We start from the raw sequence: 11,380 nt of genomic DNA on the forward strand, positions 1-11,380 counted from the left end.
CTTGAACTTTGGTCAGTGCCCTTGTTTTTGTAGACCTGACTCGTCCGCACGAGAGGCAAGCGTGCTAACCACCGAGCTAAAAGCACACAGGGCTCGGTTACACAGGCACCGTTCAGTGACAGGGAGAACATGGTGGACCGGGACTTGATGAGTTCTAGAATGTCGACATAAGCGTGCACAGAGGAGACAGTAAACGTGTCGGTGTTCCATAAATTACGTGTGAGAGTCACAAAAGTTCGTCCATGGGTTCTCCTGCCTTAGATCGTCACCATCACGGCTTCCTGTTCTTCGTTAGAACACGTGGCGAAAGGCCAGACATGACCAAGTCTGCCCCGGCAAGGCTGGCGTGGAAGATACGCACCTCCGCGCGCTCAGCGGGGATCTAATCCCCACCGCTGCCACGTCTCCATCTCCTCAGGTGCACATCTGGCGTCGCCACTTGAATGGCACTCATGAATTATGGAGGCCCGTCCCGCTCCTGTCACCCTCGGCGCTAATTAGTCGCCTCTCCTCGTCAGCGTGCGCCGACGGTGAGCGGCTTGAAAGGGGTCGGGGGCGGCGGCCGTTGACAGGGGCTCAGTTTGTCGCTGGGGCCATTTTTGATATTTTCTACTGTCAATACAGATAGAAAATATGGATTTTTTTTCCTTTATGGTTCCCCTCAAGTTTGGTCTAAGTCATAAAAATGTTAAAAATAACTCATATCCTTTTCTTTATGTTTTAAAAATTATGTATGTGCATGTATATATGTGGGTGTATGTATGTATGTATATATGTATTTGTATATATGTGTGTATATAAGTATATATATATATATATATATATATATATATATATATGTCTTAATTGGATTATCCAGAGAATAGTGCTCGATACCGTGGTAGAGCGCAATATGTATGTGTGGGAAAATTCACAAGACTGCTTCATCTCTACAGAACTGTTTCATGAGGGATTCCCTCAATCGTCAGGAGATTTTAATGGAAGCATTCACATACAATGGTTTATATAGGGCACAGAGTGGGTAGGTACAGGCAGGCGTAGGGGCATGGTGATTGGCTCATGTGTTACCTAGGAGGTGTTTCCGTCTGTGACGGCATGCTTATATGATTTCACTGCGCTTGTTGAGTGATGACAGGTCTGGGTGATATATAATAAATAGTTTTTCTTTTAAGCACAGGTTGTATATATATATATATACACATACAGTATATATATATATATATATATATATATATATATATATATATATATATATAATATATTTATATATATAATATATATACATATATACATAATATATATTAATATATGTATATATCTTATATATATTTATATATAATATATATACATACACATATATATGTATACATATATACTGTATATCCACACACACACACACACACACACACACACACACACACACATGCATGTATACACATGTACATATATATATATATATATATATATATATATATATATATGTATATATATATATATATATATATATAAATATATATGTATATATAAATATATATATATATATATAAATATATATATATATATATATATATATATATATATATATATATATATATATATATATATATATATATATATATATATATATATATATGTATGTAACACAAGCCTTTCAATGTCCTTATTGCAAGAAAAAATATATGATATACTTTAACCACACCCCTAGCTGCTGGGTCCTAGTGCCCGCCCCAATTTATCGCCATAGAGATTTGAGGCCGTCTCGCCCCACTTTGTTTAAGAAAACAAACAAAAAACAGCTCAGTAGAAGAACAATGGGAATGTTTCCTCTTTAGTTGCAAGCTGCCTGACAAGAACCATTTGCATCTTATTGCAGGAAATAAGTACAAGCCCCGCCCCCTCCCTCAGGAGCCCAGTGTTTACAAACAGGTAAACCGGGAGGTTCCCGCCGGAGCGCTTTTAGCCACGCACTGATCCGCCTACTTGGCTCTATTTGGCCGCCGTTGTCTGCTCCGGCTGATGAAGTGCCGGCTCTGGCGGATGAGAGAAGGGGGGGTCCAGGGATTGGGGGGTCAGCTGATCCTCGCCGAGGTGCAGGAGATTTATGACCCGGCAGAACAAAGCCGTGTCTGCTGAGAGCCTGTAAGGCATAAATCAGGGAGAAGTGGGTCAGGTGTGGGTTCATCTGCTGGCTGGAGATGTGTGGCCACTTTTGCCCAAGGTGCACTCTATTAGACGTACATCCTTTTACATCGCCATTTATTATTTGCCCGAGGTGCACTCTAATAGATGTGCAACGTTTTACATCGCCATTTATTACTTGCTCAAGGTGCACTCTATTAGACGTACAACGTTTTACATCGCCATTTATTACTTGCTACGGAACAATAATAGGAGCGTTTGGAATTTGGCAGCCGACGTACACGCCAACATATCTCGGCCCTTCATCCACCTGCATCCACCTGCATCCACCTGCATCCAACAGCTTGTCGGTGTATCCGACAAACAGGGCCACGCTTGCGTCTCCAGTAGAGCTTCACGTTATCTTTTGCACGTTGAAAAGTTTTTTTGTTTTTTTTTTAATTAAAAAGGCTTTTTAAGAACCAGAGCTGCCTTTTAAAAAGGTGTAAAGGACATTATTTTTTTGTAATTGTCAAATGTACTGTATACATTTTCTGTTACGCCCCCCAGGAAGAAAACATTGCAACTAATATACGTGTGTGTATGTATATATATATATATATATATATATATATATATATATATATATATATATATATATATATATATATATATATATATATATATATATATATATATATATATATATATGTATATATATATATATATATATATGTATATATAAACATTCTATTTTGGTTTCATCTGACCACATGACATTCTCCCAATCCTCTGCTGTATCATCCATGTATCCATTTTGGTATAAACTCAACTCGTCGTGTTTGGAGGAAGAAGAATACTGAGTTGCATCCCAAGAACACCAAACCTACTGTGAAGCATGGGGGTGGAAACATCATGCTTTGGGGCTGTTTTTCTGCTAAGGGGACAGGACGATTGATCCGTGTTAAGGAAAGAATGAATGGGGCCATGTATCGTGAGATTTTGAGCCAAAACCTCCTTCCATCAGTGAGAGCTTTGAATGGTTGACCAAATACTTATTTTCCACCATAATTTACAAATAAATTCTTTAAAATTCCTGCAATGTGAATTCCTGGATTTTTTTTCACATTCTGTCTCTCACAGTTGAAGTGTACCTATAATGAAAATTACAGACCTTTGTCATCATTTTAAGCGGGAGAACTTGCACAATCGGTGGCTGACTAAATACTTTTTTGCCCCACTGTATACACATTTACACACATTCATATTTATATACACACTATTGTATATGAGTGTATACATGTATGTATATGTGTGTATATGTATGTAAATATGTAGTGTATATGTATGTATTGTATATATGTATATAGGTGTGTATATGTCTGTGTTTATACGTATCTTAAAATGTTTGTGTAGAAATGTGTATGTATATATGTGTATATGTCTGTATATATATATATATATATATACACATATTTATGTGTGTGTATACAGTATACTGTATATGTGTGTATATATGTATAAATAGATATATGTATACATGTATGTGTGCGTATATATGTGTCATATGTATGTGTGTTTATATACATATATACACATATACAGGCATTCATTTGTATATATACACATTAACATTGTGTAAATGGTAAATAAAAACAGAATACAATGATTTGCAAATCCTTTTCAACTTATATTCAATTAAAGATATTTTTTTTTCGTACTGAGGAACATTTGTGTGTGCAAATAATCATACAAGTACAACCCATTTACCATTTACCATTTACCATTAACTCAGAATTTAATGGCAGCAACACATTGCAAAAATTGTTTTTTACCACTGTGTTAAATGGCCTTTCCTTTTAACAACACTCAGTAAATGTTGTGGTATTTTAGGCTTTAGAATGCACCACACATTTTCAATGGGAGACAGGTCTGGACTACAGGCAGGCCAGTCTAGTACCCGCGCTCTTTTGCCACGCAGCCACGCTGTTGTAACACGTGGCTTGGCAATGTCTTGCTGAAATAAGCAGGGGCGTCCATGATAACGTTGCTTGGATGGTAACATTTGTTGCTCCAAAACCTGTATGTACCTTTCAGCATTAATGGTGCCTTCACAGATCTGTAAGTTACCCACTAATACACCCAGGTCACACAGGTCTAGGCGAGCGGTTCTTGGTCCACCTCGGCAGGCGGTCCTCCTGCAGGCCGCCTGAGCCGCGGTGGGACATTGATTTCCCCGCAGGAGGATTAGCGGCGTGTCGCGCTTACGTTCCCTCCAGTCGGGACACTTTTATAATCTGCGGCTCGTCGTTTGTGTCGTCTGCGCCGCCGCACAAAGGCGTGCAAATGTAACGTGAACGAGTGGCAGACATCGCACGACAACACGCATCCTGTTTGTTTCAGGCCCAACAGGAAGTGAGCGGCCATGATGTTCTCTTCTCTGTCGTGCCAATTCCTGCCAGCTCGCTTGAGGTGTGCACAACAAACTGCGCGTGTGTGTGTGTGTGTGTGTGTTTCGTCGGAGGGGGGAGGAGGGGAGAAGTTCCCCACCGCGTAATCCCATTTGAACATTTCCACATTTCTTGTCTGCCTGCAAAGATGGCAGCAGCTCATTTGGAGGTGAAAATGAGAGTATTTGTCAAGTACACTGAGGAAGTAGAGTAAGGAGGTACAGTAAGGATGTACAGTAAGGAAGTAGAGCAGGGGTCGGGAACATTTTTGGCTGAGAGAGCCAAGAAGCCAAATATTTAAAAATGTACCGTATTTCCTTGAATTACCGCCGAGGCGGTAATTCATTTAAAACCTCTTCTCACTCCTGCACTTACCAAAGGCATGCAGTAAAGGCAAGCATGCGCTAATTATTTTAAAACCTCTTCTCAAAGGCATGTGGTAAATTTAGGCCTGCGCTTAAACATTTGAGTGTGATGTAAGGATACCATCATGAAAAGCACATTTAATAAAAAAAAAACGTTATTATGGTCTTACCTTTACTTATAAATGAAGTCCATGCGCAGCTCCTTCTGATCAAACGCATCGATAACTTGTTTATAGAAATCTTCCTTATCTTTTTTCAGTTTTAAAAGTCTCTCTGTCTTGATGGAGATCTTCCTTTATTACTTCCTGCTTCGATTGAAAGTCCAGTTTAGAAAACTGCTTTATTTTAGATATGTAATTCTCCATGTTAAAAGTGCAAGCGAGAGGAAAAAATAAACACACGCTGCTCACTCTTGCTGCTTGTTGTCACTTCTTCTGCAGCCGATAAGTCGCAAGAAGGATCACTAGCGCCCTCTAACACCAGGAGGCGAGAGTCATAATGACCCATATTTGACACACGCAGCTACGGTATATTAATAAAACATAGCTGCTTACTGTTATTTTTGGCATATTCAATAGCCTGGACCTTAAATCCTACAGAATAGATCTTAATCTTCTTCCCTTTATGCGATTTCAAATTATTGAAATCAGCCTCCTCCATTTTGAAAATAATGACAGGTGAAGTGTCACTCGTGACGTGACGAGTTTGACCCGGCGGAAATTCTAGGCATATGCTAATTATTTTGCGAAATGAGTTTGAACCGGCGGAAATTCTAGACATGCGCTAATAAAAATAATATTTTGCGAAACGAGTTTGACCCGGCGTTAATCCTGAGCCGGAGGTAATGCTAAGCATGCGCTAATTATTCCGCGAAATGAGTTTGACCCGGCAGTAATTCTTGGCAGGCGCATACTATATACCGGCAGCAATTCAAGGAAATACGGTATTTCCGTAAGAGCCATATAATATATATTTTTTAACACTGAACACAACTAAACGCGTGCATTTTTAAGTAAGACCAACATTTCTAGAGTATGATAGGTCTCTTTTTCTTTGTAATAACATTGTTATTCTGAAGCTAACTGCGGAGGGGGCGTGGCCAGCGGGCCTGCAGCGAAGCAGGGTGTTGCGAGGACCAGCCTCGAAATCAGCGACAGGTGCGTAGACGGCCCACCTGGGCCTTGTTGTCCAATCACCTGTCGCTCTGTTTATAAGCAGCAGCCAGGAGGAGAGACGGGGCTGGTGCTGGAGCCAGAGTGCGAGCGAGAATGAATTTATTGAAAAATAGAACCATATTTTAACCCTGAAACAGGCTCTCATGTCGGTGCTTGGTGGTCTGAAGAACCCCCAGGAGGGCAAGCCCCACATTAACCAATAATAAATAAATAACTTCTTACCATTGACACAACTTCTTGAACAGGTGCGGTAGGAAACGGATGGATGGATTAAAATGCACGAGAATGTTTTAGATTTTGAACGTTATTTTTAACACTGTGATGACAAGCGGAATTATTCATGACTCATCGTGTTAAGCAATGTCAGCTAGGATTTAATCGGAGAACCGGATGCAGTCTTTAGAAGAGTCACATCTGGCTCACGAGCCATAGGTTCCCTACCCCGGAAGTAGAGTAAGGAAGTAATTATTAAATAAAATCATAATTTCAATTTTTAATCTCATAATAATGAGATAACATGTCGAAATTATATCATAATCATGACTTTTTATTTTATCATTTAGTCTTTGTCTCATAATTTCGATTTTTTAATCTCACAATTCCAATTTTTAATCTCATAATTTCGATGTTCTAATCTCATCATTTAGACATTTTTTTTTTAAATACATTTTTTCTCATAATTTAGATTTTTTAGAAATTTTTTTTTACTTCTTATTTCACAATTTTGACTTCTTTTTTTGCCTCATTATGATTTATATCTGTCATGATCCATGTTGTAGTGTTTTCTGTTAGTTTTGGACTCCTTTAGTTCCTGTTTGTGGACCTCCTGAGTTTGTTTTGGTTGCCATGGTTGCTCATTATGTTCACCTGTCTCTGATTAGTGTTCAGCTGCTCAGCTGCTCACCTGCTACCCGAGCACTAATCAGAGGCACTATTTAAGCCTGCTTTTGCCAGTCAGTCGTCTTGGCGTCACTGTTCGCTTCATTCCTGGTCCGCGTAAGTCTTGTTTGTTGATGCCACAGCTAGTTTGTTTCCTAGTTGAAGATTCCAGTGCTAAATTTTGGTTCTTCTTCTCGTGTGAACGGCATGCTTTTCTTTTGCTTGTTTCCTGTTCTTTGGTTTAAGCTGTGTTTCATGCCAATTAATCATGCTCCTACCTTCACGCTTTGTCCGGAGTTGTCCGTTCTGCATCCCGGGAGAACGACCCCGCAGTGAGTTGCGACTCCCCCTCGGGACAATCTCATGATTTTAACTTTTTACCTCTGAATTTTGACTCTTATAAATTCTATTTATGATTTAATAATTGTATTTATCTCATAATTTCGATTTTTACCTCATAATTTAGATTTTTAATCTCATAATTATGACTTTATATTACAATTATGACTTTTGTTATCTCATAATTTTGACTTTCTCATAATTGAAGTTTTTTTTATCTAATAATTTCGATTATTTTATCATCATTTTTACTTTATATCACAATTTAATTTTTTTATCGCATAATTTTGACTTTTTATTTCATAATTTTTACTCTTTATCTCTTATTTTTTTTAACTTTATATCACAATTTAAATTTTTAATCTTGTATTTTTTTATCTCATAATTTTGGCTTCACATCATAATTTCGAATTTTTAATCTCATAATTATAACTTCTTTTTTTACCTCATGATTTAATTTTTTTTACTTTTTATCTCTTAATTTTGAGTATCTTATAAATTAAATATTTGATTTAATAATTTCAATCATCTCATAATCTCGATTTTTTTTAATCTCAATTTTGGTTTTTAATCTCATGATTATGACTTCATATTACAATCATGACTTCTTTAATGTCATGATTTTTATCTCATAATTTTATTTGTGTATTTAATTATTTAGATTTACTAATCTCATAATTTCAAAAATGTAGAATTTTTTTTTGTCCCATGTCAATTTTTAATCTCACGTCCACTTTTAATCTCACAAATATAACTTTATCGCATAATTATGATTTTTTATCAAAATTACGACCTTTTTTTCAATCATGACTTTCATCTCATAATTTAGACTTTCTTATCTCATAATTTCAATTTTTTATTTCATGTTTTTGACTCTTATTTGATCATTGTGACTTTTTATCTCATGACTATGATTTACCATTGGTGTATTCTTTTAGTCACTAAAAGAATACATGCGGCTCTTTAGCGCCGCCCTAGTGGCTCTCTGGAGCTTTTTCAAAAATGTATGAAAAATAGAAAAAGATGAAGGGAAAAAAATATAAAAAATGTACTCTTTTAAAAAAAATAATATTCCTGTAGAAGGACAAACATGACAAAAACTTCCCTAATTGTTATAAAGCACACTGTTTTTTATTAAACATGCTTCACTGATTCGAGTATTTGGCGAGCGCCGTTTTGTCCTACTAATTTTGGCAGTCCTTGAACTCACCGTAGTTTGTTTACATCAGGGGTGTCCAAACTTTTTCCCCTGAGGGCCGCACACTGAAAAATCAAAGCAAGTGGGGGCCATTTTCATAATTTTTATTTTAAAAACCAATACAATATAAGTATAAAAAATATACATTTAGGTCTCCACTCAGTTATGATCCTGGGGACCCCAAAGGGTTTTGGTCAAAACAAATATTAAAAATGTGTCATTATTCAGTATTATTATTTTCATTATTATTCAAGTTTTAAATCTCTAGATCAACATTGGGAAAAAAAGAAAAAAACCCCACACAAAATATGCAATATTCTCACCCAGTATCATTTTTTTTTAGGTGGAATATTTGAAATTATATAATAATTAGAGCCTAATTTTGGATTTTGATTCATTATTATTTTTTGAGCAATGACACTTAAAAACAAATCACACTAAACTAATTGGGGATCCAAAAGTGTCCTACTCATTAAAGTGTTAAAAAATAAATTATATATATATTTTTTACTGTTTACTTTTAGCCCACTAATCTCGAGATCAACTTCAGATCTATCCGTCAATTATTAGTTTTAATGTTTTTTATGTTTTTTGTTTGTTTTAGGCCCTTCTTTTTTTTTTTTTAAAACACTTCAGTTTTTTTATATGGCAAAACACAAAATATGCACCATTTTCCCACAAAAATATTTCAAAGTGGAATATTTAATGTAATGTAATCGGAGTCTTGAATAAGTCAGTAATTCAAAATGAAATTGATTTTGATTCATTATTATTTTTTAAAGAAAAAAACAGCTTGCATGGCAGTTTTGTGTTATAAGAGTAAGCATTGCAACAATTTCTTGTTACATTTCACCTGTTTGTGTCAGCCTTTCCCCTGACAGTTTGTCTATGTTTTAGTTTTTTCCTCTGCATTTGTCTGTTTCCCCTGTGTTTATTATCTCCTGTCTTTAGTTCGTGTCTAGTGCTCTTATTTTGTCAGCTTCCTGTCTTGTTCCCTGAGTGCTGTGTTCCTCCTCAGCTGCGGCTGATTGGCACCTGGCCACACCAGTTGCCAATCAGCCCGCTCCTATTTTCACCTGCTTTGTCTTGGGTCAGTTGCTGGATCATTGTATTGTCATTCGGACTTGTCATTGCTATATGTTGCTCTTGTCGTATCTGTGATTCTTTGTAACTATTACCTGTCGTGCTACATTTTGTCCTGGTCATCGTAGTGGTAAGCTGTTCTTGGTAGCCATTAGTTATTTCCAGTTTTTCTGTTGGCCATCCTCTGGCTTCCATGCTAAAGTTCCTTTTTGTTTTCTAGCTTCCAGTGCTAGCTACCTTAGTTTGTTATTCCGCCCACGTGCGTGCTTTTTGTTTGTTCTTGTTCTATTATTTACATTAAATAATGTCTTCATATCCAATGCCTGCCTCCATCTCTGCATCTTGGGGTTCGACAACAAATACCTCTGACAGTTTGCTCTTTTATACCACTTTTTTATGTTTTTAATTTGTTTTAATAGTATTCTTAAAATGTGCCGTGGGGCCATTAAAAAATAACCCGCCGGCCGCAAATGGCCCCCGCGCCGCACTTTAGAAACCCCTGGTTTACATGTATAACTTTCCCCGACTTTCTAAGACGTGTTTTATGCCACTTCTTTTTCTGTCTCTTTTTGTCCACTACACTTTTACCGTTGTGCATGAATGCACAAAGGTGAGTTTTGTTGATGTTATTGACTTGTGTGGAGTGTTAATCAGACATTTTTTGTCACTGCAAGCTAATCGAAGCTAACATGCTATTTAGGCTAGCTATATTGCGTCATTATGCCTCATTTGTAGATATATTTGAGCTCATTTGGTTTATTTTAAGTCCTCTTAATTCCATTTATATCTCATGACACACGATCTGTATGTAATGTGGCTTTTATTTTTTTGCGGCTCCAGACAGATTTGTTTTTGTATTTTTGGTCCAATATGGCTCTTTCAACATTTTAGGTTGCCGACCCCTGTTTTAGTTGCTTCCATGCTTTTGCAGGACAGACGGAGGAATAAAAAATCCTGTTTTAGCATGAAGGTTTAAAAAAAATAAAAAATACGAATCAGATTTTCATCCTTTTGAAGTAGTTCACATCCTCCTGGTGGTGCGTCTCGCAAACTGCGGCCAGCCTACTTTGACTATTTTATAGATGTTCCTCCTTCTCCTTGGGATCCTAAATGATTTCCATCAAAGCTCCTCTTTACCTTTTTTAGCGGTTTGTCTCCGAGGAGCCTGCTGCGCACGCCAGCCGTACACCGTTTTCATTTTATTTTTATTTTTTGCGCTTATAATTCAATGTCTGTTCTCCGGTTTGAAGTCATGGGCGCATCCGGTCTGAACGTACCTCCCCCAACAGCCCAGAAGACGGCGCCCTGTCTCATCTAAGTACGTCGCCGCGTGAGGAATGGCGGCTCCGGGTCAATTTAGTGGACATGACATAAATGTGCGAGGTTATTTATTCGGGCGCCTCCGAGGACATCCGTCCCCGCCCGTCAGCGGCCGGTTGGAAATGAGCCGTAAAAGATGGCGGTGATCAAAGTGGCCATCAAAGCTCGGCTCCGTCCTGGCGCCCGGGCATCAATCATGGCCGATCGTTACCATGACGCGCCTAAGCGTGTCGTCAGCCTCATCACACACATGACAGTCACATGTCACATGTCACTCCCTCAAACGCTCGTTTCATTTTTATTGAACTCCAACAATGCTTTCCTTAAAAAGCTTGTATAAAGGAAATAAAATCAATTTCATCAGTACTCTCTACCCTCAAAATGTCTCAATTTTAACACTTAATGTTCATTTTGAAAAAGAAAAGCAATTTTTTGGATAAGAAATATTGTATA

General features: G+C 37.5%; 1 protein-coding gene across 1 annotated transcript in view; it reads left to right on the forward strand.

Moving 5' to 3' along the window:
• Positions 1-11,380, forward strand: part of LOC133549224 (alpha-1,3-mannosyl-glycoprotein 4-beta-N-acetylglucosaminyltransferase C-like) — a 244,880-nt gene that overhangs the window by 12,795 nt on the left and 220,705 nt on the right. The gene's annotated exons all lie outside the window — the stretch shown is intronic.

Source organism: Nerophis ophidion, linkage group LG03 (assembly GCF_033978795.1).
Source record: "Nerophis ophidion isolate RoL-2023_Sa linkage group LG03, RoL_Noph_v1.0, whole genome shotgun sequence".
NCBI classification, from domain to species: domain Eukaryota; kingdom Metazoa; phylum Chordata; class Actinopteri; order Syngnathiformes; family Syngnathidae; genus Nerophis; species Nerophis ophidion.